At 41.0% G+C, this 21,860-nt stretch overlaps 2 protein-coding genes across 6 annotated transcripts in view; one reads left to right on the top strand and one right to left on the bottom strand.

The window, feature by feature from the left end:
- Rexo5 (RNA exonuclease 5) overlaps nucleotides 1-2,337 on the top strand; it is a 37,039-nt gene extending 34,702 nt beyond the window's left edge. The window contains exon 4 of the transcript XR_005880748.1: nucleotides 232-2,337. The gene's annotated coding sequence lies outside the window, so the exon portion shown is untranslated. The remainder of the gene's footprint in view (nucleotides 1-231) is intronic.
- The window catches only part of Dcun1d3 (defective in cullin neddylation 1 domain containing 3), a 38,556-nt gene that overhangs the window by 16,546 nt on the left and 150 nt on the right, over nucleotides 1-21,860 (bottom strand). Inside the window, exons 1-2 of one of the 5 annotated variants that reach the window (XM_021229346.2) lie at nucleotides 21,408-21,571; nucleotides 17,393-17,472 (exon numbers count right to left, since the gene is read on the bottom strand). The exons of 1 other annotated variant lie outside the window; for it this stretch is intronic. The gene's annotated coding sequence lies outside the window, so the exon portion shown is untranslated. Of the gene's footprint in view, nucleotides 1-17,392; nucleotides 17,473-21,094; nucleotides 21,278-21,407; nucleotides 21,572-21,860 lie in introns of those variants that run through there. 3 more of the 5 variants (XM_040755504.1, XM_005064483.4, XM_040755510.1) reach the window with 3 other exon arrangements.

The raw sequence follows: 21,860 nt of genomic DNA, 5'->3' as shown, positions 1-21,860 counted from the left end.
TGAGCTATAGACTGAATCAAAGGACATTAAAAAATGTAACAAAACTCTGTATGATTCCCTCCATCTAGCCCCTTTATCAGATAAATGCCCAAGCTTCACCAAGTAGTCCCCCAACCCAACTCCTGGTTTAAGACTGTGTGTATGTGCATAGTGTGTTCAGATTCATAATGGAACATGTGAGTTAGGCCCATCACTAACTTATACATTCCTGGCTTCAATAATTGTTACCAGGGGTACACAGGTACCAAGCCAACCACTGAAAATGGTCACCATGCCACAGCCACAAGGAGAAGTAAAACATCTACTGAAGAAGGTGTAGATGTGAAGATTAAACAAACTCTCTTTACCAGGTGAGTTTCAAATCTAATGCATATAGAACTCAAGAATAAAATTCTTAGGTGGAAAGCAATACTGAGAAATTACAAACTGGGTTTTGAAGACATCATTTACATCTAGAATCCATTAGCTTCAAGAATGGAGATCAAAGACTAACCTTCATGAATACGTCTATCAATAAATTCCCTTTTACATCCTCTAGATGTCAGAACTGAAAGAGTTCTTAAAAAGACAATTGATGCTTCTCAGATCTCCTATTTAAGCAGCACAGAAAAGAAGATCCAATGCTTAGACTTCCTGATTTGTGTTCCTAGACCAGCTTACAGGGCCACAATTTCAACCCAATACGTCATGGGTACTCTCAGCTGAACAACAGGAGCAATGATCCCTGGCCCATGAAAGCTGACAAATTCCATTACAACTAGGTGAGCCATTAGGGTACTATTTATATAAGATGGTATGACTAACAAGCTAAAAGAACTATCTTAGCTCTGCTCTAAATACACAGTTACTCCTGCCTTCTATTGAAGAAACATTTCTACCACCTTCATGTTCCCAAGGAAGAAGCCCTCCTAACATTCAAGCATTATGTGATGGGATGTAAAGCAAACTCTCCTGGAAGTCTTTATACACATAGCTAATCTTCTTCCAGATCAATCTAAACCACATCCTATGAAACTGAAAAACCAGACAGGACCAGATTCTTGGTTTCAATTTCTATCACCCAAACAATTTCCCTTTAAGTTCCAAGAGTCAATTTAGGAAGAATTCAGGAAATCTACGTATATATGTGTACACACACACACAATGGGTTATTTATAACCACCTGTGTATGTATACATACACAAACATACATATATATATATACATACATGTATACGCACACACACACACACACACACTGTTTTGCTTTATTAACAGCTATTTTCACAAATGCTTATATGGCACATGGATACATTAATATGCTTAGAGATAAATGGATACTTAAATCAAGAGAGTCCAACATATGATAGAAAGCAACAAGCAACATGGTACTTCAGGCTTTGCAAAGTAAGATATCTCTTGCTGGACATGGTAGAACATGCTTTTAATCCCAGCACTCAGGAGACAGAGGTGAATCTCTGTGAGTTTGGGGCTAGCCAAGACTACATAGTGAGTCCCTGTCTCAAACAACAACAAAATCAAAAAGAGGGCTACTCAGATTTCTTGCCCAAATCATCATCACCTAAGGGTCAATGCAATGCTGTCTATTTTAGTTGCCCTGACAGGCCCTATTTTAAGAAAATCCAACATGAGAAAACTCCAAAGCAAAGCAGTAGAACCAACAGCTCTTTCTTCTGGTCATCAGTATGTTGGACAACCCGAGGGCAGCTATGGGCCCAGAATAAATTGTATATATGAGTACACACACATTTTGTACATCCCTAGTAACAGAGGGTTCAATGAGTTGCATGCAACTTTCTAAACTGACATCAGTTTTGCATGTACTTCAAGAACCATGTCCAATCCCTTTACTTTGAAGCCCTACCTGTGCCTTCTTGAAAGAACAGGCCATGCTTTGTATGAAAAATAAATGACCTGGGCTGGAGAGATGGCTCTGCTCTTCCAGATGTCCTGAGTTCAATTCCCAGTGAACACATGGTGGCTCACAACCATCTGTAATGAGATCTGGTGCACTCTTCTGGCTTGCATAGATACATGCAGGCAGAAAGCTATATACATATAAATAGAAAAATAACTGAGCTTACACATCTCCATGGACACCTTGCACCTCATGTTCTCACCTTAAGTTTGGAAAAAAAATCAATATTTCATTTCATACCAGATGTGTCTCAGTTCAAATACTGAGATGGATTCAACCAATCTATGTGTCACTGTACTCTAATCTAAACACTTTTGTTTGTCTTGTCTTGGTTTTCTTCATTTTGATAGTGTGGATTTTCATTTGTTTTGCCTTGTTTTTGTTTTGTTTTGCTTTGAGTATTATGATGTAGCCTTGGCTAGCCGGAAACTCAAGAGATTAGCCTTTCTCTGCCTCCCAATTGTTGGAATTAAAAGCATATGCCACAATACCCAGCTGCCTTGTTTTTTTTTTTTTTGGTTTTATTTCATACATAATTAAGAGTCCAGGCTGACCTCATTTGTAGATTTGTTTGATCCTCCAAACAGCACAAATTTTACCTGTGTTCCTCAATTCTTAAATACACAGCAAGTATTTGTTTGCTATGTACCTGCTGATGAACTGTTGATAATGTAGTGGTTTGAATAAGAATTTCCCCCATAGACTTATATGTTTGAATACTTGGTCTCCAGTTGATGAGTTATTGAGGAATGTTTAGGAAGTTTGACCTTGTTGAAGAAGGTATATCACTGGGAGTGGGCTTTGAGGCTTTGAAAACCTACACCAGGCCCAGTCTCTTATCTCTGTCTATAATTTACATATCAGATGTGAGCTCTCAGCTACTTCTCCAGCAACATACCTGCCTGCCACTATGCTCCCTGGTCATGATCAGAAACTAACTCTCTAAGCAAGTCCCCAGTTAAATGCTTTTTCTCTCTTTCTTTCCCTGGAACTCAATCTGTAGACCAGGCTGGCCTCGAACTCAGAGATCTGCCTGCCTCTGCCTCCCGAGTGCTAGGATTAAAGGCGTGTGCCACCAACGCCTGGCCTTAAATGCTTTCTTAAGTTGCCTTGATTATGATATCTACTCACAGCAACAGAATAGTAACTAATAATGAGTGGTCACCATGCCCAAATCTTACATTTTACTGCACTAACTCATGAATCAGGCATGCTTAGCTTTTGCCCTAGCACAATTATGCCCAACAAATAGTATTTATACCAATTCTGACAAAATGATGTTAAACAGCAAAGGAAACTGAATCCTGTGGACAGAACTCAATTTGACTTCTCAAGAACTTGTTCTTAAGGTCAGATTTCTTTGAGACCCCTTCTCCACTCCCAGCACTTAGGAAAAAAGGGGGGAGTTGTCTTATTGTTCCAATTATTCCCCTCCTCATCAGTTTCTCAAACAATGTGATACAAATAGCTTCTTAACCAGTAGTAATATGGCTCCATCACACTTCACTTAAGCTAATTTTCACCTCCTATAGTAAAATACAGATTTTGAGACTGAAAACATGGGGTTCTACATATCTCTTCTGATCCATACCTCACTCCTCCAGAGGAGGGAAGGGTGTCACATTATTCACAGAAATTATTCCCACCTCTTCTTTTACCAAAGGTGCAAGCCCAAAGGTCAACTGAAGCCACAATCTCACAATACTCTAGGAAGACCTGGTGGAAACGTTCAGGGGCTAGCTAGCCTCCCCAGCTAATATGTGAAAATATCTTATTTAAAGAAGTTTGGGACCAAGACCCTTGTTTTGAAAGTATACTTATTTGAAAATATACTTATTTTAATAAGGATTCAACTTTTACAGTGCCACTATGCTATTCACAAAAACTGCTTGATGTACAGAGAGGCAGGTGGATCTCAGTGAGTTCAAGGACAATCAGGGATACAAAGAGAGGCTTTTATCTCCAAAATTAAATAAATAAAATAATAATAAATTTTTTTAACCTGATCAGAGTGGCTTTTGATTTATCTTACTAACACATGTACCTTGTCAAAGACAGTAAGCGATGAGGGCAATAGAGCTCTACCTCTTTGGGCCTCGAGACAATGAGCTATGCTGCATATGGCAGCAAGAAAAGACCACGAACTAAAGTCCTAAACAAAGCTTCCAAAGCCAGACATACTTGCCAAAAAGCAAAGAGCAGATTCCACCTCCACTGGCTGGCAGGCAGGCCCACATATTCTGCTTAGCCATGTGAAACAGCAGGCTCTTACTCTCCCCACCCCCAGGCGCACTTAGGATATTTGGGGTAGCGAGAGAATAGCAACACTGGTGACTTTTCTAGATGTTGTATAAAAATAGAGCTTCCAAATTTAGGCCTAAAGTTGCAAAGAAAAATAGCCCGAATTAGAAGTTTGTTTTAACACAATACATTGAAAATTCCAAGTATTTCAAGTTTAAGTGCTGGTAGCTGGGGAGGAGGTCACACCACCACTGGCTCCTCAGTGAGTAGGCAAACAATAAGGCTTATTTGACAGTGCATATCGACCAGTGGCAGAATTAAGTCTACCATGTGGGGTGCTGGAAAACCAAACTGACACTCATTCTTTTGTTGTCTGCAGTGGCAGAACTGATACAAAGGAATCTCAGCAGCAACTTAAAAGACAAAAAACATTAATAAATCTAGTCAAAAAAGAAATGTTTCAAACTCTGAATATGACTCATTTTTCAGAAATTAAGTCAGTATAATGGGAGGAGGGTATCTTCTAAACTTCAATCATCAACTTTTTTATTTCCTGGTTCTACCTATTCTTCATCAACACACCTTATGTCAAAACAAAAGCCAAATGCGGGCTTTTTACATCAAGCTGCTAGCTCTTCAGGTATGAGAATCACTCTGGCAGAACTGGTAGAGAACAACAGAAGGCCCAGAAAGACACCATCATGGTAATAAAGACCTCCCAAAGGGTTTGTGGATACCATAAATTACATAACAAATCCATTCTGTGAGGCAGCAGGATTAACTTCTATTCATCCCAGGTGACTCAGTATTGCCAATGGGCTTATCAAACAGAAGGCTCATTATCTGCCACAGCTGAGCAAAGGCACAGTGATTGGTCTCACTGTGTATCAGCTTGCTGACATTAACTATTCAGCAAGAAAAATCAACCTTACAACTTAAAAAAAGTCATCACATCCCTCCCACCCTAAGTAAGTTTTTCCTGACTGAATTTCTAAGGATGTAATATGACATCTTACTAGCAGATGCATAATTATGTATATTACACATGCAGGGATGAATGAAATTTACATGATTTATTTCCATGGAATTCATGGTTCATGACAGTCAAACATAAATAGTCCAGCACTTAAGAGGCAGAGGCAGAAAGATCTCTATGAGTTTGAGGTCAGACTAGTCTATGTGGCAAGTTCCAGGACAGCCAGGACTATGTGGAGAGATCCTGTCCAAAATAAAAACAGGTCATACCTAGTACGTAGAAGAAAAAGGATGCTTCTGTCTTGGTGACAATGTCTTAGACTTGACTGCAAGCCCCAAGAAGGAAAGAAGTATGTGTAGTACATGAACAGGGTCAGCTGATACCCAAGGATAGGCTCCTAAAGAATCCAACAGAGACTCTGAGGGAGCTGGAGAGGGGAAGCAGTGTGTGGGGGGAGAATGTCTTTGTTGGAAATGTATTCACACATGTGACATAAAAGCCAAAGGAGGACTAGTTGGGAGGAAACAGAGGATCAACAAGAGAAGGGGGTGAGGGAAAGAGAGCAATTAAGAAGGAGATAAATAAGAACATAGCATAAAATGACATATATGTATGAAATTGCCATAATGAAACCTATTACCTCCCATGCTAACTAAAATTTAAAAAGGAGAGCAACTACAGAAAAAAAGGAAAAAAATAAGTCCCACTATGTAATCTGTACACTGCACAATCTGTCTTCATATCTGTGACTCTACTCTCCCAAACAGTCCACAAATACTTCCCTAAAGTTCACTATGTACCAAGCACTGTTTGTAAAACATTTCACACACAACTAAACAATGATATAACACTAACACTAGTACCTTGGGTATTATTCTCACTGCTTCACAGATGAGAAGACTGAGGCATGAGTTCTAAGCAACTGGCCAAAGGACCTGTGTTTTACTGTTTCTTAAAATAAGACTAACAAGCTGGGTATGGTGGTACCTGCCTTAAACCCTAGCAGAGAGGTGGATCTTTGTACATTCAGGACCAGCAGGCTATAATAGCAAGTTACAGGGTAGCCTGAGCTACACAATCTGAGACTGTCTTTAAACAAAGACTCTTTCAAACAAGAGTGGTATTTTATTTGGGGCAACAATGTCCCTAAGCCTCTGAGGAGGAGAGCTTGAAAGGGGTAGAAGCTTTCAAACTTAAACTGCAACCTGCAACAAGAAATGGATTCTGGGGTTGGAGAGATGCTTTCATGACACAATACTGACTGACTCTTCCCTGTGATGTGCTCTGATTATTTCCTTTTCTAGTTTGTTTTCAGCTGTTGGTTATGACCCTCCAAGGAGAAATGACCTACAGTTTAGAAAATCTCAAGACCAGGCTTGAAGTTTCCCTATGTGTTAAGACACATTAAGTAATTTCCAGTTGTCATACCATTTAATCTTCACAGATACCCACAAAGAGGGATGTTTCTGCTATCTCTATCTTATAGGTGAGGAAATAAACTCAGAAATAAAGCAATTTGCCAGGTATGGCAGTACACTCTTGTAATCCTAGCACTTGGGAGACTAAGGCAGGATTTCAAGTTCCAGACTACAGAGACAGGAAGGAAGTGAGGGAGGGGAGGGAGGGAGGGAGGGAGGAAGGGAGAGAGGGAGGAAGGAAGGAAAAAGAAAAGCAGAGAACTACCCCATACAAGTCCTTATTGAAATAACTGTATATTCCATTTGCTCTCCTATCTCCCAGCTTCCTTTCATGTAGGTGGGGAAAGGTGTCTACTTCTGACCAGTAGCCTGCAGGCAGAAATGATGCAAGGAGGTTCAGGCAGATGGGATTCTTGAGATCTAAGCAATGGATTGTTAGTGTCATGGCTGCCATCTTGTCATCTGCTAGGATGAACCAAGGTAATAATCAAGACAACACATATAGTGCAATATGAGACAGTGGAATCTGTATCCCCTGGTCTCTATAGGGCTTCATCTGCCATTGTGGGACACACAAGCAATAAATTTTGTCAGATTATGCCAAATTTCCTCCTTAATGCTACAATGACTCAGTTCAGCTTTCTTGAGTGCAGTGCCCTCACAAGGACTTTACCTACTTCCAATCTCCCACTGCACAAGAAATGATCACACACAGACACAGTGTAGACATTCAATGTACCTACTCAAAACCATTTTCTAGGGCTGGGAATGTGGCTCAATGGTGTATAGTCTTCACCTTGTATCCAGTCCACTGGATACAATCCCTAGGACTCCCCACCCCAAATTATAGATCCTTTTCACTACAGACTCACATCTAAACTCACCAAGGCACACAAGACTCTCCTGGACCTGACCTCAACTACTGCCATTACCCCCAACCTTTTCATTTCAGCTGCTTGGGCACATTAATGTACTAAAGTATTTCCCAAGATGCCATGGCCTTACCTGTCTCTATAGCTTTGCTTTACCATTAGCATTGCTAGTAATGTCTCCTCCTTCCTGATTCTCTGGTTTTGTTTCTTCAGCCCTAGATCAGATTTTCTTCTCACAGAACTCCTTTCTACTGACCTGCTGGCACCTGCTTTGATATCACTGCGCCTTAGAACATTGATTTTACAAAATGTCTAACTGTGTCTACTCAATCTGTTAGAAAGAATATCTGGCAACATATAAGCCCCTTTCTCTTCCTGAAACACCAAATAGTTAACCACTACGGTGCCTGTCCACCAGAACAGCGAGCTACATATAATTCTCTTGAATACAATGGTGAAAGAAAAACATTTTTAAGGCCAAGATTTTCTAGCTTACAAGAATGGTTTTGAGTTTCAGAAGTCTTCTATGAATGATACACATTCCATCTGGGAAAGTCATGCCCTTGCTCATATATTTCTAACTGGAAAACTACAAAATCTGTTTCTTCTTAAGGAGAAATTATCTTTTATCCTGTTTGGAAACCTTAAGCAATGTTCGAGTCTTGTCTTGTTAAGCTGCTGTGCCATCAAAAGCTCTAGTATTTACTCAGATTTTGACAAGTACTAAGTGCTGGGACCTTCTAAATCTGTATGAAGCCAAGTATTGTATGCAAATAGGAAATATGGAAATCGGAAGGGGAGGGGCTTAGAATGAGTTATTTTAGAGGAAAAAAAACATTTCCTTACAACTGGGGAAAAGGCAACTGGAAAGGTTTTCACCTGTTGCATAACTTTATTAGCTATTTTTGCTGGGTCAGGCAATGACTGAGAACTGGATACTTAGAAAACAAATGTGCTGATAAATTAAGCAACTTCTGTTTTTTGGCTAAGGAATAGTTCAAAGTGACAATTAAGTCTCCAGTTAATGTTTTTGTCTGATTGAAACTGTCACAAAAGTTCAAGTTTCCAAACTCTTGAAAAGACTATTTTTAATTCATTTATTGACCTTGTGGTGGTCAGAGGACAATTTCTAGAGTTGCTTCTCTCCTTCTACCACAAGCTGGCAAGTGCCTTTATCCACTTGGCCATCTCAGTAATCCCCAAGCTTTCTCTCAGAATGAAAACATCCTGGATGAACTAAGAAGACCATAGTAAATGGTGCTGGAAACCAAGATATATTGATCCAATGGCAATTTCCCAAGAACAGAAGAAAATGAACAACTGTCTCTAGTCTTGCAAAGGCTTGCTGTAGGGCAAAGGCAACCACTATGACTCCCTTCCATCCTCTTTCAGATTTATTCAGATTCACCAGTTGCCACTTATATATGACTGGCTTCCCCACTAGGGAATACAGGCTATTTCAGACATGCAATCTCTACTCTCAATCAAAAGGTGGTCTTGTGATTTTTACATCCAAGGAAAAGAGCACATTGACTAACTTGGAATCCAAATAAAGTCTGTTCAAAGAACACTTGCTTAGAGTAGATCTTAGTACAAATGGAGATTTTTTTAAAGGCCTTTTCCCTTTCCTAGCCCACCTTAACACAAGTCACAACCTTTCAGAAAACAAAACTGTATGAATGACAAAGTTAAACTGATATGAAAATGGACACAGAGCACTGATCTCATCTCAGTTGGGAAACACAGCTCAGTAGAACAAGGTTCTTGTGTGGCAGCTTGGCTGTTAAGTGCATGTGATAGCTGATCTTGCATATCAACTTGACATACATGGAAGAAGGAATCTCAATTGAGAAACTGCCTCTATTAAACTGACCTGTGGCATTTTCTTGAGTACCAGTTGATGTGGAAGGGCCCAGCTCACTAGGGGTGGTGCCACTCCTGGGCAAGTTGGCTTGGTTTGTACAAGTAACCAAGCAAGCCAGTAAACATTGTTTCTCAGGGGTTCCTGCCTTTCCCTAGATGTCAGACTAATAAAGTGTAAGATTAAATAAGCCCTTTCTTCCTCAAGTTGGTTTTGGTCAGTGCTATTACAGCAACAAAAAGCAAACTAGACCATGACTTGCTGTCAAGCCTGAGTTTGGTCTCCAGAACTCATATGGTAGAGACAATGGACTCCCACAAATTGTCTTGAGTTTAACATACTCACCTTGGTACATGAATACACCACACCCCCACAAATAAATAAAATGTAAATTTGAAAAAGAAAGCAAAGATTGTTTGCAAAATACCAACTAACCACCAAAGGCAGATAATAAAAGTTAATAGTGTTAAAACATGAGGAAAAAGTAAAGGGACTGTGGGTAATTACGGCTTTAAAACAAACAAAACACAAGAAACACAGACTACATCTGAAGCTTTCTCAGCTTCTATTTCTATCTCCACAGAAATTTTAACTATATGGCAGTTTTGCTGGGGTTAAGGGATAGCACCTCCTATAAGAGGCTATGACTTCTATCACTACTTATTGCCTCTCAAGATCTTTCAGCTTCTATTTCTATCTCCACAGAAATTTGAGCTCTATATGGCAGTTTTGCTGGGGTTAAGGGATAGCACCTCCTATAAGATGCTATGACTTCTATCACTACTTATTGCCTCTCAAGATCTTTATGAGAATGAGTAAGGTAGGGTTTTTAACACTGTTTTGGTACTCAACTTGATTTTAGGACACAAGTCACAATATCCCTTTACCAACAAGTAATGCATAGATCACCTCTTAGAAGAGGCTGAGCCTAGACTTCCAAAATCTTAAATCTGGGTTCCAGATCCATAGTCTGGCTTTTTCTCCTAGCTCCAGGTCCTAGACTCATACCTTAAGGAGTCCCAATATCAAAGAGTGAATGAATAATGATCAATACAGATAGTGAGGAGAAAATGGCAATATTCACTTTTTCACTGTTCAAAACTAAAGGTACCACTTACTAACATCTGTGATATTTAAAATTCTATACAATGCATCCATGGGATTTGGGCAATGTCTTTATTTTAGATTCTGCACAATCTATGGGTATTTCTGTTGGATTTGTCAGTCTGCTTGAGTTAGACAAGTCTTCAAATCTGCACAAATTTGGGTCTGTCAATTCCACAAAGACATCATGAAGTAAGGTGTGGCTCAGCACTACACTTACTACTTCTGAAGTTACAAGGCAGTCACCCCTGTCCCACCCTTGTTCTTTTTTTTGGTGGGGGGGGTTTGAGACAGGGTTTCTCTGTATTGCTTTGGAGACTGTCCTGGAACTCACTCTGTAGACCAGGCTGATCTTGAACTCACAGAGATCCACCTGCCTCTGCCTCCTGAGTGCTGGGATTAAATGTGTGCACCACCAACACCCAGCCCACCCTTGTTCTTTTATACTCCCATTTCCCAACTGACCACCTGGTATTTTTCTAAAAGCTTAAAAGAAAATTAGACCTGCTTGGCATAGTAGTGCACTTAAGAAACAGAGCAAGTGGATTTCTGTGAATCTGAAGCCAGGCTGGTCTATCTACATAGTGAACTCCAAGCAAGCCAAAATAGGAGCTTTATTGGGGTTGTGGCATAGCGCCTGTCTAAAAGAAAGAAAAGGGAAAAAAAAAGAACATTTTCAACCATTCTTAGCACCATTATCCATGTAGTCACAGGTGTGACATGCTAGTTACACATTTTCATACTACACATTGAAAAGTTGAACTGAAAAATAAAAACCATTCACCATGTACTCCCCAGAATCATCACTGGTGCAAAAATACTTTAGTGCAATCATTTCAGCAACACATTTACATATAACCAGGGCCCTGGAGACGACTCAGCAGGGAAGGGGGCTTGCCTCCAAGCCAGATGACAGGGTTCAATCCCTGTAACTCTCATGGTGGAAAGGGACAACTAGTTTCCTCAAGTTGTCCTCTGGCCTTCATGCATGTACCCCCTGAACACAAAAAATAAAATATAAAAGTAAAAAAATTCTGCCAAAGTCACACTTTGAAAAACAGTAAATTAATCCTAATCCTTTGTGTCCTAGTTAAAGAAAGCACAGAATTGGATGTGACCTGCATAAAGACACAGCAACTAGTAGCAGAGTACAGACTAGACTAAAGGACACTATGTACACCAGTGGTCCCCTAGAACAGACTCTCCAGGAGTCTTAGGGACCTGGCCTCAGTTAACCAGCAAGTGAGTCTGAAGCAGGGCTGGGCTTTTCACTTTTCCCTACAAACAACAGGTACAACATGGTACTTAGCAGCTGATCTTCTCAGATAACCTGCATTGGCTGAAACAAATCTGTTTCCATCCAAAGTCTCAAAAAGGCTTGTCCAACTCACTGAACTTCAAAGACAAAAATGTCTCCTGGATCAGCATCCCAATTTTAGAGCCAGCAATATCTTAGCCCTTTGTCTCCCACTGCTAGACTCACACAGGCTCTACAGCAATGGTTCTCAATCTGTGGGTTGAGACTCCTTTGGGGGTCAAACAACCTTTTCACAGGGGTCACCTTAAAACATTCCTGCACATCAAATATTTACATTATGATTCATAACAGTAGCAAAATTACAGTTGTGAAATAGTAACAAAATCAATTTTATGGTTGGGATCACCACAACATAAGGAACTGTATTAAAGGGTCGTAGCATTAGAAAGGTTGAGAACCACTGTTCTATGGGACTTCAGAAGCAAGATTTTCCATATCTAATTTTTAGGACAGCTTTGGAAACAAGTTGGAAGTTTCCATTAGATTCACTCATGTATTTATTTCTCAGATACGGAGGGCAGGTTTTATTTTCAAGTGATAACTGTGGACCTAGCAATGTTTTACAAACTCTATAGGCGGTAGAATGATATAGCCCCTTCTTATGAACTGCAATCCAGGTAAGCTTAGCAACATATGCCATGTAGCTAATAAATAATAACAATGATAATAATAATGCTTTTATATGACACATACTATATAAGGTTACTCAAATGCACTAATAATCATTACAACTATTTACTGTGATGAATTTCATTTGACACACGACAGACTTGAGTCTTAGAGAGATGTGGCTCACCCAAGTTCCAAGTGGCAAGTGAACTTCAGATTTACAACCATAGTGCTAATTCTAGATCTGTGCTTTTAATCAGTGATTATGTACATCCAAACATTTTTCGTATTAAAGAGTAACACAGAACACACGACTTTAATCCTATCACTTGGGAAGCAGAAGTGGGTGGATCTGGGAGTTCAAGATTTGCCTAGTCTAAATAGCAAGTTCCAGGCAACCAAGGACTATATAGTGAGACCTTGTCTCAAATAAACAAACAAACAAATAAATGTAATGAGAGTACATGGAGACTGTACCAGCAAGTCACCTTGTTTCTGAAATTAGGGAGGTCTAGCATTAGTACATCTTTGAGTTCAGGAATGCAGCACACTCTAGGAATGCTTTTCATATTATACCGAGTCTGCTGCTCCTTCCTTCCTTTCTTCTTTCCTTTCTCTCTTCTGTTTGGTTTTTTTTTTTTTTTTTTTTTTTGAGACAGAGTTTCTCTGTAGCTTTGTAGCCTGTCCTGGAAATCGCTCTATAGATCAGGCTGGCCTCAAACTCACAGAGATCTGCTTACCTCTGCCTCCCAAGTGCTGGCATTAAAGGCCAGAGTCTGTTTCTTACAACCCAAAACAAAGAATAGCTAATGTTACTCCAGAATTACAAAATGGGAGAACAAAGTCAGGTATGGTGGGTCATATCTGTAATTCCAACATTGGGGAGGATGAGGCAGGAGTTCAAGGCCAGCCTGGCCTACCAATCCAAATCGAGTTCCAGGACAGCCAGAGCTGTTACACAGACAAACCCTGTCTCAAAAAGTCAAAGAGGAGGAGAAGGAGGAATCTTAATTATCACACATTGCTTGAGTTCTGTGAATCGTGTTAGCATAATATCAAACCTGACAAGTGAGTGGCTGTGGGAACTCCTGAACTTGTAGTTTATAAGAAGTTAGGATAACTGGTGAATACCCACAGCTAGCATCTAAGTGGCGCAATCTTGTTAAAACTGAGTCATTGGCATGTGGGGTCTGTGCTAATTCCAGACAGTATCAGAGCTGAGTTGCTGGACACTCAGTTACTGCCAGAAAACTGTTGGAACAATGTAATTAATAACCTCTGAAACAGATACACACATTAAAGCCAACTTCACCAATGCTCACATGACACTTTATTGCTTGATGTAATCACAGAATCTATGCCTATCACCAGCTCAAGAGGACTATTTCCTATTTCTAACACTAGGAAATCAAGTCCTTCAGTCAGATCCACAAGTACCCAGCAGAATAAAATTTTTAAAGAAAAATTAGAGCTGGAGATATGGCTCAGTAGTTTAAGCGCATGTACTGTTCTTCCACAGGACCTGAGTTCATTTCCAACACCCACACTGGGTTACTCACAACTGCTTCTAGCTCCAAGGGTGCTCTCTTCTGACATCCATGGGTGAGTGCACGCACACAGACATACAATTATACAGACACACATATATAAATGAAAATAAACCATAGGGGGAAAAACACTGAAGAACTATTTGGACTCGCCAAAGAAAACACAGATGTTGTAGAAATAGAAAGTTTAAAATGACTTTCTTGGGGCTGGAGAGATGGCTCAGCAGTTAAGAGCACTGACTGCTCTTCAGGAGGTTGTGAGTTCAATTCCCAGCAACCACATGGTGGCTCACAGGCACCTTGAATGAGATCTGGTGCCCTCTGCTGGCATGTAGCCAGAAGATTGTATACATGATAAATAAAATCTTTAAAAAATGATTTTCTTCAATAGCTTTGGCTGTTATTTCACATTTGTAGTAGGTCAGTCAGGAACTATCTGGGCATTCACAAGTAACTGTTGCAGCTCCCAGAGGAAGGTTGCTAAACAACAAGCACCACTACCTAGTGTCAAGCGCATTGCATTTCTCATCTCACCAGCTTCTGATTTGAGAACTCAAGTTTTAAATAATAAAAATCTTAAAAATATATGAACTCCTAAATGACAGAAAGAGAAATTAGTAGAAAAAAAAATGATTGCAACAGCCTTAAGCACCCCATCATGAATGCCCAGTCAACTGTGAAAACTAGTATAGTCACGCCATCCACTGCATCCCTACACTCTTGTCCACGCATGTTCTCATGGGGAGCAGGTCCCGAGCCCTCCTGGAGAGTGATGCTCCCTTAGTTAGACAAGTCTCTTCCCCAATGTAGCCTTTCCATGACACCTCCACTTACAACTAAATAAATGAATAAAGGATTGCTATTTCACTCACCTCAACTAAACTACTCAGTGCCTCAAGAAAAACCGGTAGACCTCATAAAGTTAGGAAGCCCAAAGTAGAATTCTTCCTATGAACATGAGCTTTTCAGTGACAGTTTTAAGTAAATGATTAGAAGTGACTAGTTATTTCAAATAAAAATTGATTATAGAAACACAAGAACTATGAAAATATTCTTAAAAATTAATAGAGCATTCACTATTTAACTCACCACTCCTGAAAACACCACCAGTTAGGAAAAATTGTCTCTTTAAAGGGCCTAAGAGTGTTAATTCCAAACTGATCCTGCCTCCTAGGACCCATGCTGCTAGTCTCAGCATCTTCTCTAAGGTATCCTGACTTTCTCCTTTTGAAATGTGAATATAAAGCAAATGTGAAGGGGATAGGCAGGTGTTTGGTTTTTGTGATGAGATCTCACACAGCCCCAAGCTGGCCTCAAAAGCTCTATGTAGCTGAGGATGGCCCTGAACTTCTGATCCTCCTGCCTCCACCTGAGTTGAGTACTGAAGAATACAGAGCAAGTGTGGGACATGAAGCGGTGCAAATTTTTTTGTTTTGTATGAAACAGAGTCATGCTATATAGCTCTGCCTCCAAGATGGACTGAAGCGTGCAACAATCCTGCCTCAGACCCCCGAGTAGGGTATCACAAGTGTGTGACACTATGCCTGGCTAAAGCAAATGTCTAGCTGAAGCCAAATACTTTTTAACATAAACAGTGATGGCCTATGTAAATACTGTGGCTCTTTACATCAAACTGCTGTCAATGGGGATAGATGGGCTTTCTTGTTCAGAAGCTACAGTAGGTCCTTAGGAATACAACTATATACAATTCAGCATTTTGCACAGCTATTATTAAACCACACCCACTAGTTATCTAAGAGCTTAGAAGCAAGACATGGTGATACCATACAATTCCAACATCACTTAGGAGGGCAAGAGAAGAGATCTTTGAGTTTGAGGCCAGCCTGGGCTACATATAAAGACCCTGTCTCAGTAAACTGAAAGAACTCAGGGTGCTGAAGTCTCCACTCCTACTTGAATATACTTTGGTCCCTTTAGAAACACTCTGGGGGAAACTCCAGCTTTCCACTTAAAGATCCACAACTTGTGCTACAGTAGGTAGGGTATTCTCATTCCATTACTGAACACTGCTTCATACGTGCCACATTATAAGGGGTTCTTGAAGAAAAGAATTAAGAGTTGGTAACAAAATGCTTAGAACTAAGGAACACAGAAGGCCACGTACCAAAAATTTAATTAGATTCAAATTCTGCTAAGTGCCTATAAGGACCTAAAAGAAACTGTGAAGCCAACTAAGACAGGGTAAGTGAATCCTGCTTCCCATCACATACCTTGGTCTTATTTGATTTCTGTTTTCCCACTAAAATCCTTGGTTTTCACCTTATTTCATTCTCAGACCATGAAATCAAATCTGGAAACCCAACAGTCTTATAGGAACTTTTTGTAAAATGAAGCTTTGAGGTAAGAAAAAAAAAAGAGTAAAATGCCCTGATTTTTGTCACAAGTATACTTCTGTTTTTTTTTTTGGTGGGGGGGGTCCTCAAACCTTAGCTAAGGAGAAAAAGAGGAAGAAGCATTGTGGTAGCCTGGTGGTACATGGTTTTTGTAATCACCAGTGCTCAGGAGGCAGGGGGCATAGGTTTTGCAGGGGTCTGACTTTTTCTTGTGTCTTCCAAAACTAGGTGAAGTAAAATTAACTGCATTCAATACAGTAAACGCACTGACTACTAAAACAAGGGGCAGATCTCTCCAACCCAGTCTCTTGGACTGACAGGCAAAAAGAACAATGGCTACAAGATGCTAAATGCCCCTGAAAATGAAGTACTGCCCTCTGTAGAGTGCTAACAGAGATCTGCCAGTCATCAGAGCTGATCTAGATCTAATGGTCTCAGTGACAGCATTATTTCCAGCCACTGAGTCCTGAGGTTGAATGCTTCAGCAATGAGCAGCAGGACAGAAAGGGAACATGAGGATGCTTAGACTGCTGTACAATGCAGGCTCCTATGACTCTCTCATCCCCAAAGCCAACAATTAAATTCACCGTTCAAAGATGTGGACAAGGCCAAACTCTCAAGGAAGCAGAAGTCATCATCCACTTGTTCCAACCTATGGTGTTTAAATACCATTTAACACATTTGCATATATCTTAAAGACTAGGCATTTTTCCCTCTTTTCCCATAACATAACTCCAAATAATCAGTTTGCATCACTTTTTGGTATTATTCTCACTCAAATCTCCTTTCTGGCTCCCAAAGAAATAAAACCTTTCATTACCTAGGAAAACAGATACAAGAACTGGTGACACTAGATTTAAACTAAAGGACACTAAGTCAATTGACCTGGTCTGTTGTGGAGAGCTAAGAACACTGTTATATTAGGAAGAACTGATCCTGGTACACTGGTATGAACATCTGTAAACAGACACAAAGAGTAATTGTAAGTTAGCAAGAGTTAGGGAAATGGTAGTCACCACATAATTACCATTGTTTCAATCTGAGCTACTACTTCTTTACCTCAAAACAACTGGCAGCCAGTGTACAATTAACTCTCCTCACTACAGAACACATACCAAGACAGTAGTAAAATCAGATTAACTTTAGGCCATCTAAAGCAATGCAAACAACTTACCCACAATGTCGAAGGCAAGTGGCATCAGCTGGTTTTTAGGTTTTCACCTTTCACTGGGATGGGTCCAAAATCCCCCAAACCTTAAGAAACAAATTGACTGGATCATAAGTCAAAAAGCTAACTCAGTTCCAAGACTCCAAATTCGCTTAGATTTAGATTCATTTCCCATAATGTAAGGGTTAAGTAAGGGCTTCTCCTCATGTTCAAGTCTCCTCATACCCATCTCCATCCCCTTTCAAAAAGTAGACTTCAAACTGGCTGATGAAATGTCAGTTTAGACATTATTTTCACACTTGACTTGTAATAAACCACTGAAATGAAGAGAAACAGTAGACTGCTTAACACCAAATGAGCACTGCATGCCCGCAGTAGCATACCAAGTCAGGGCAAGCTCTTTAACCTGGGCCTAAGCCATAGATAAGTGTGTGTCTGTATCAGTTACTCATCTGCCAAGTACTAACAGTTTGCATTAGGCATTTACTTGGTGTTATCATTCCAATAACAAGCTGGGTCCCTTCTTTACCCCAGAATAACACAGAATGCTCTACCCAAGTTAGTTCTGAGGAGTCATCTGCAGGTAGTATTAGAATACTAGAACCTAAATCAAATCTCCCATTTCTGACTTTTTACCAAACACCAAAAGGTTTCATTTAACATTTGTACGACTGAACCAGAGGTAATGGCACATGTCTTTAATCCCAGCACTCAAGAAGCAGAGGAGCACTAAGGAGGCCGAGGCAGGAGGATCTCTGTGAGTTCAAGGCCAGCCTGGTCTACAGAGTGAATTCCAGGACAGTCAGGGTTGTTACACAGAGAAACCCTGTCTCGAAAAACAAAAAACAAAGCAACAACAACAAATAATAATAAAAATAAATAAGACTGAGTTTACTATACAAGCAGACTAAGCAACATTTATGTCTCTCAACTGCCTGGCTCAAAAGACTAATTCACTCAAAGAATACTCCTGTCACTTTAGTGAGGTTAAGAAGGAAAAAAAACTTTCTATTTTAGCCTACTGTGATACAGCTCAAGAGGACCAAATCAAGGCAAGGTCTTGATTAAGCCTCTCAAGTGGACAATCTGTCCAAGATAAGGTTGAACTGGAGATGAGTGCCCCCAACTGAAAGCAAAAGTAGGTTACATCCCTGAGTTATATGCCAATCCACTATGGTGACATAGTGGAAATGGGTCTCACAATGGTCTTTATCTAATGTGACCCAGAGTGAACTTTTAGCATCAACCTACCTCTCGGAATATTATTACTCACCAAGAGGCCCAGGCAAGAGCATAACTATTGCAACACAAATGCTGCCTCCCCACAAAAAAACAATCTGAAACTTAGATCTAGATTGCCATTTGTAGATAAACATATTATTAACACATGCCAATCCTTCAATCTTAAGTTCGCACAGAGATGGAAGATGTCAATACTAGCACACATTCAGAGTACTTATTATGAAATTTTAAATAGCAGCATGTACAGCAAAATATTTTATGGGAACAGGTATGCCCTCAACTGAACATCCTGCTTGTTCCTAAACACATAGCCCAAGTGACCCGTGTTGCACCTCTCTACTACCCTCAGCTTTTTTTTTTTTTTTTTTTTGGTTTCTCTGTATAGTTTTGGAGGCTGTCCTGGAACTCACTCTGTAGACCAGGCTGACCTCGAACTCACAGAGATCCGATGGGATTAAAGGCGTGTGCCACCAACGCCCAGCGCAGCTTTTGTTTTTAATTATAATAGACCAATAGAACCTGAAAAAATAATGATAAAATTTTCAAGAAAGGCAATAGAACTAACCAAAAGAGAGAAAAGAGAGTTTTTCCATTTCTTCCTCCTCCTTACTCATATTTATCTACCTGGGTCTAACTCCTCTTCTCTGACCCTATTTCATTCAATCTTTTACTCACTAAACTTATACTCCACCCTCACTCTTCCTCCCCAGTCCCTGGAACTTGCCAAGTTCATTCCAGCAAGTTTCTGCACGAGCTGTTCCCTAACCCTCCAAGAGTCCTCCCTTCATCTATGCATGGCTGGCTCCTTTTCATTTAAAGTTCTGTTTTAAGTGTTACCTCAGGAAGTCCTCCCTTCACAGCATCCCAGTCACACTCTCTATCCCATCACTCATTTTCTTCCGCATTTAATCAAAATCAGACTTTTTTATTATCTCTGCCCCCATTTCCCATTCTGATAAACCCCACGAGAGTAGACCTTTTATTCGTGTTTACCTTTGTACACTGTGTTTGAAATACTGGCTAGTACTTAATAGTCAGTCTTAATTGGATGAAATTTGAACTTTTCATTCAAAGGCAAACTAGGTTCCAAATGAATTAAAGTGAGTCTAGAGGTAATTCTTTTATTTCTGTAAGCCATCAAGACACCATAACTTACATGGTAAGGGATTAAGAATTGTGTTCTATCAGGCTTGAAGGCCCTGGTAAGTATGATGGGACTCCCTTCCCAGCATCAGAAGACCATCTGTTATGATAATCCAAAGGACACCACACATCAAATTCAGTGACAAAGCAAAATGTATACTTTCTAGTCAAAGAACCCCTAAAATTTAGCACCATTTCTTAAAGCATAGCTTTTTAGGAGACAGTTCCATAATCAACAGAGGATTTCTTTTTAAAAATGTATCAACCACAAAACAAGAATCATTAACACTTCACTCTGAAATGCCTAGACAGGTAAGAAGAGGCACTACTTATTCCATGGTGGGTTTTTGTTTGTTTTTTAAACAATGTGAAGGAGATCTTTTCAATTATTCTTTCTTCAAACATTCCCGTATCATTATGGATTTGTATTCTGCTAAAAACAAAACTACACATCACATTGTCTCCTATAAGGCCACCTATACACAAAGCATTAGCTAAATTAAGATAAAAATCAGCACAAGGTGATTGTCACTGAAGTGTGCCAGACACACAGATCGAGAAAGAGATGAAAGAGCTATTGTCCAATTGTAAAAACAAAAAAAGTAGTATGGGGTTTTCTGTTCTCAGAAGTGCATCATGAAGTGTGGGTGGAGAGAAACACAGATATCCAGAATTAGCCTAACATCAAATCATTTTTGGAAAGAGTTGACAACATGTAAATTCCTCACACACAAAGTATTTAGAGCGAGAGACCTTGATTCCTGGACTATGATGCCATTTATGATTCCTTGCAGGAGCTCTGGAATTCCAGTATTCATAAAAGAAAATGCTCATTATAATCGGGAGCCAGGCGGCGTTGTGAGGTACTCCCCAATGTGACACAGACCACAACTGAAGTACTACAAAGCTTGCAGTTAGGAGCTGGGATAGAGGCTGAACACAAAATTCAAAAGAGGTAACCAAGGTACCAAGTGCCACAAAGGGGAGCCGGTGACCACGATTGCCACTCAAGCCCGGAGAATTAAAGTAGAAACAGGGGTGTGTATGGGGGAGGAGAGAGGTGGGGATGGAAAAAACAATACATTTGTCACCCCGTCCCACTTCCTAAACAGGATATAGGCAAAGCCTCCAGCCCCATTACCTCAGGCACAGATGGTTATCGTTTGTAGCAAAGGTGCACAGAAAGGCCTTCAGGTCTGAGCCCCTTAATTCCAGGGCTGTTAACGATTACAGACAAGGATGGGGGTGGGGAAGAAAATCAAGGAGGGAGCTGTGAGATTCACCCGCCACCTCCCCCTTGGGCTCCTACCTCACGGCTCTTACCCTGGACTTTCAGTTCAGAGTCTGCAGCCCCTCCCCGAGCATCTACGGCCCCAGGTCCCCAGGCCCGGGATTGAGGGGTGCTGGCGACGGGCAGGCAGGGACAGTAGGTAAGTTTTCTGAGCCTTGGGCTTGACACGCCACAGGCTCCCCTCACAGCCTCTTCTTCCAGAGGGACCAGTCCAGACAAGGCGCTGATTTGCACTCCTCCCCTTCCACCACCACCCCCTTTCTCGAAGGAACCGAACCCCCGCCCCTTCATCTCTCAGTGCTCCCCCCCTTTTCCTCAACTCCCTCCCCCCCTCTCCAAACTCACAGCTGCTCCAGAGGTTCCTCCAGTCAAACCCTTTCTGGAAACGACGGCGGCCCGGCGGGTCCAAACCACCTACCATCCCCGCTTGCGTTTCCAGGCTCCCTACCCCCGCCGCCGCCTTTTCTGCCACCGCGGCCGCCGCCTCCTCCTCATCTGCGGCCCACCGGCGGCGGCCGCCCCGAAGCCCCGCCCCCTCCATCGCCTCCTGCATCATCACTTCCGGTAACCCCGCCGGCCGCTGGCTCCAGGAGGGAGAGAATGGGAGAAGGGCGGGGACGGGAGTGAGGAGGGTGACGTCACGACGTACACAAGGACGTCCGAAGCCGTCTCCAAGTAAGGGCAAGGAGGGGAGCGGAGGGTGGGCTGGGAGGAGCTGGACCGGGCCATTTTCTAACTGGAAATGGGGGAAGGGGATAACGAAAGGGTGAAGTGAAAGTAGGAGGAGATGGAGGCTGG

The sequence above is a fragment of the Mesocricetus auratus genome, unplaced genomic scaffold (genome assembly GCF_017639785.1).
Source record: "Mesocricetus auratus isolate SY011 unplaced genomic scaffold, BCM_Maur_2.0 Super-Scaffold_4256, whole genome shotgun sequence".
In the NCBI taxonomy this organism is placed as follows: Eukaryota; Metazoa; Chordata; class Mammalia; order Rodentia; family Cricetidae; genus Mesocricetus; species Mesocricetus auratus.
The sequence above is the reverse complement of the archived record's forward strand: the minus strand, read 5'-3'. Positions and strand labels throughout refer to the sequence as shown.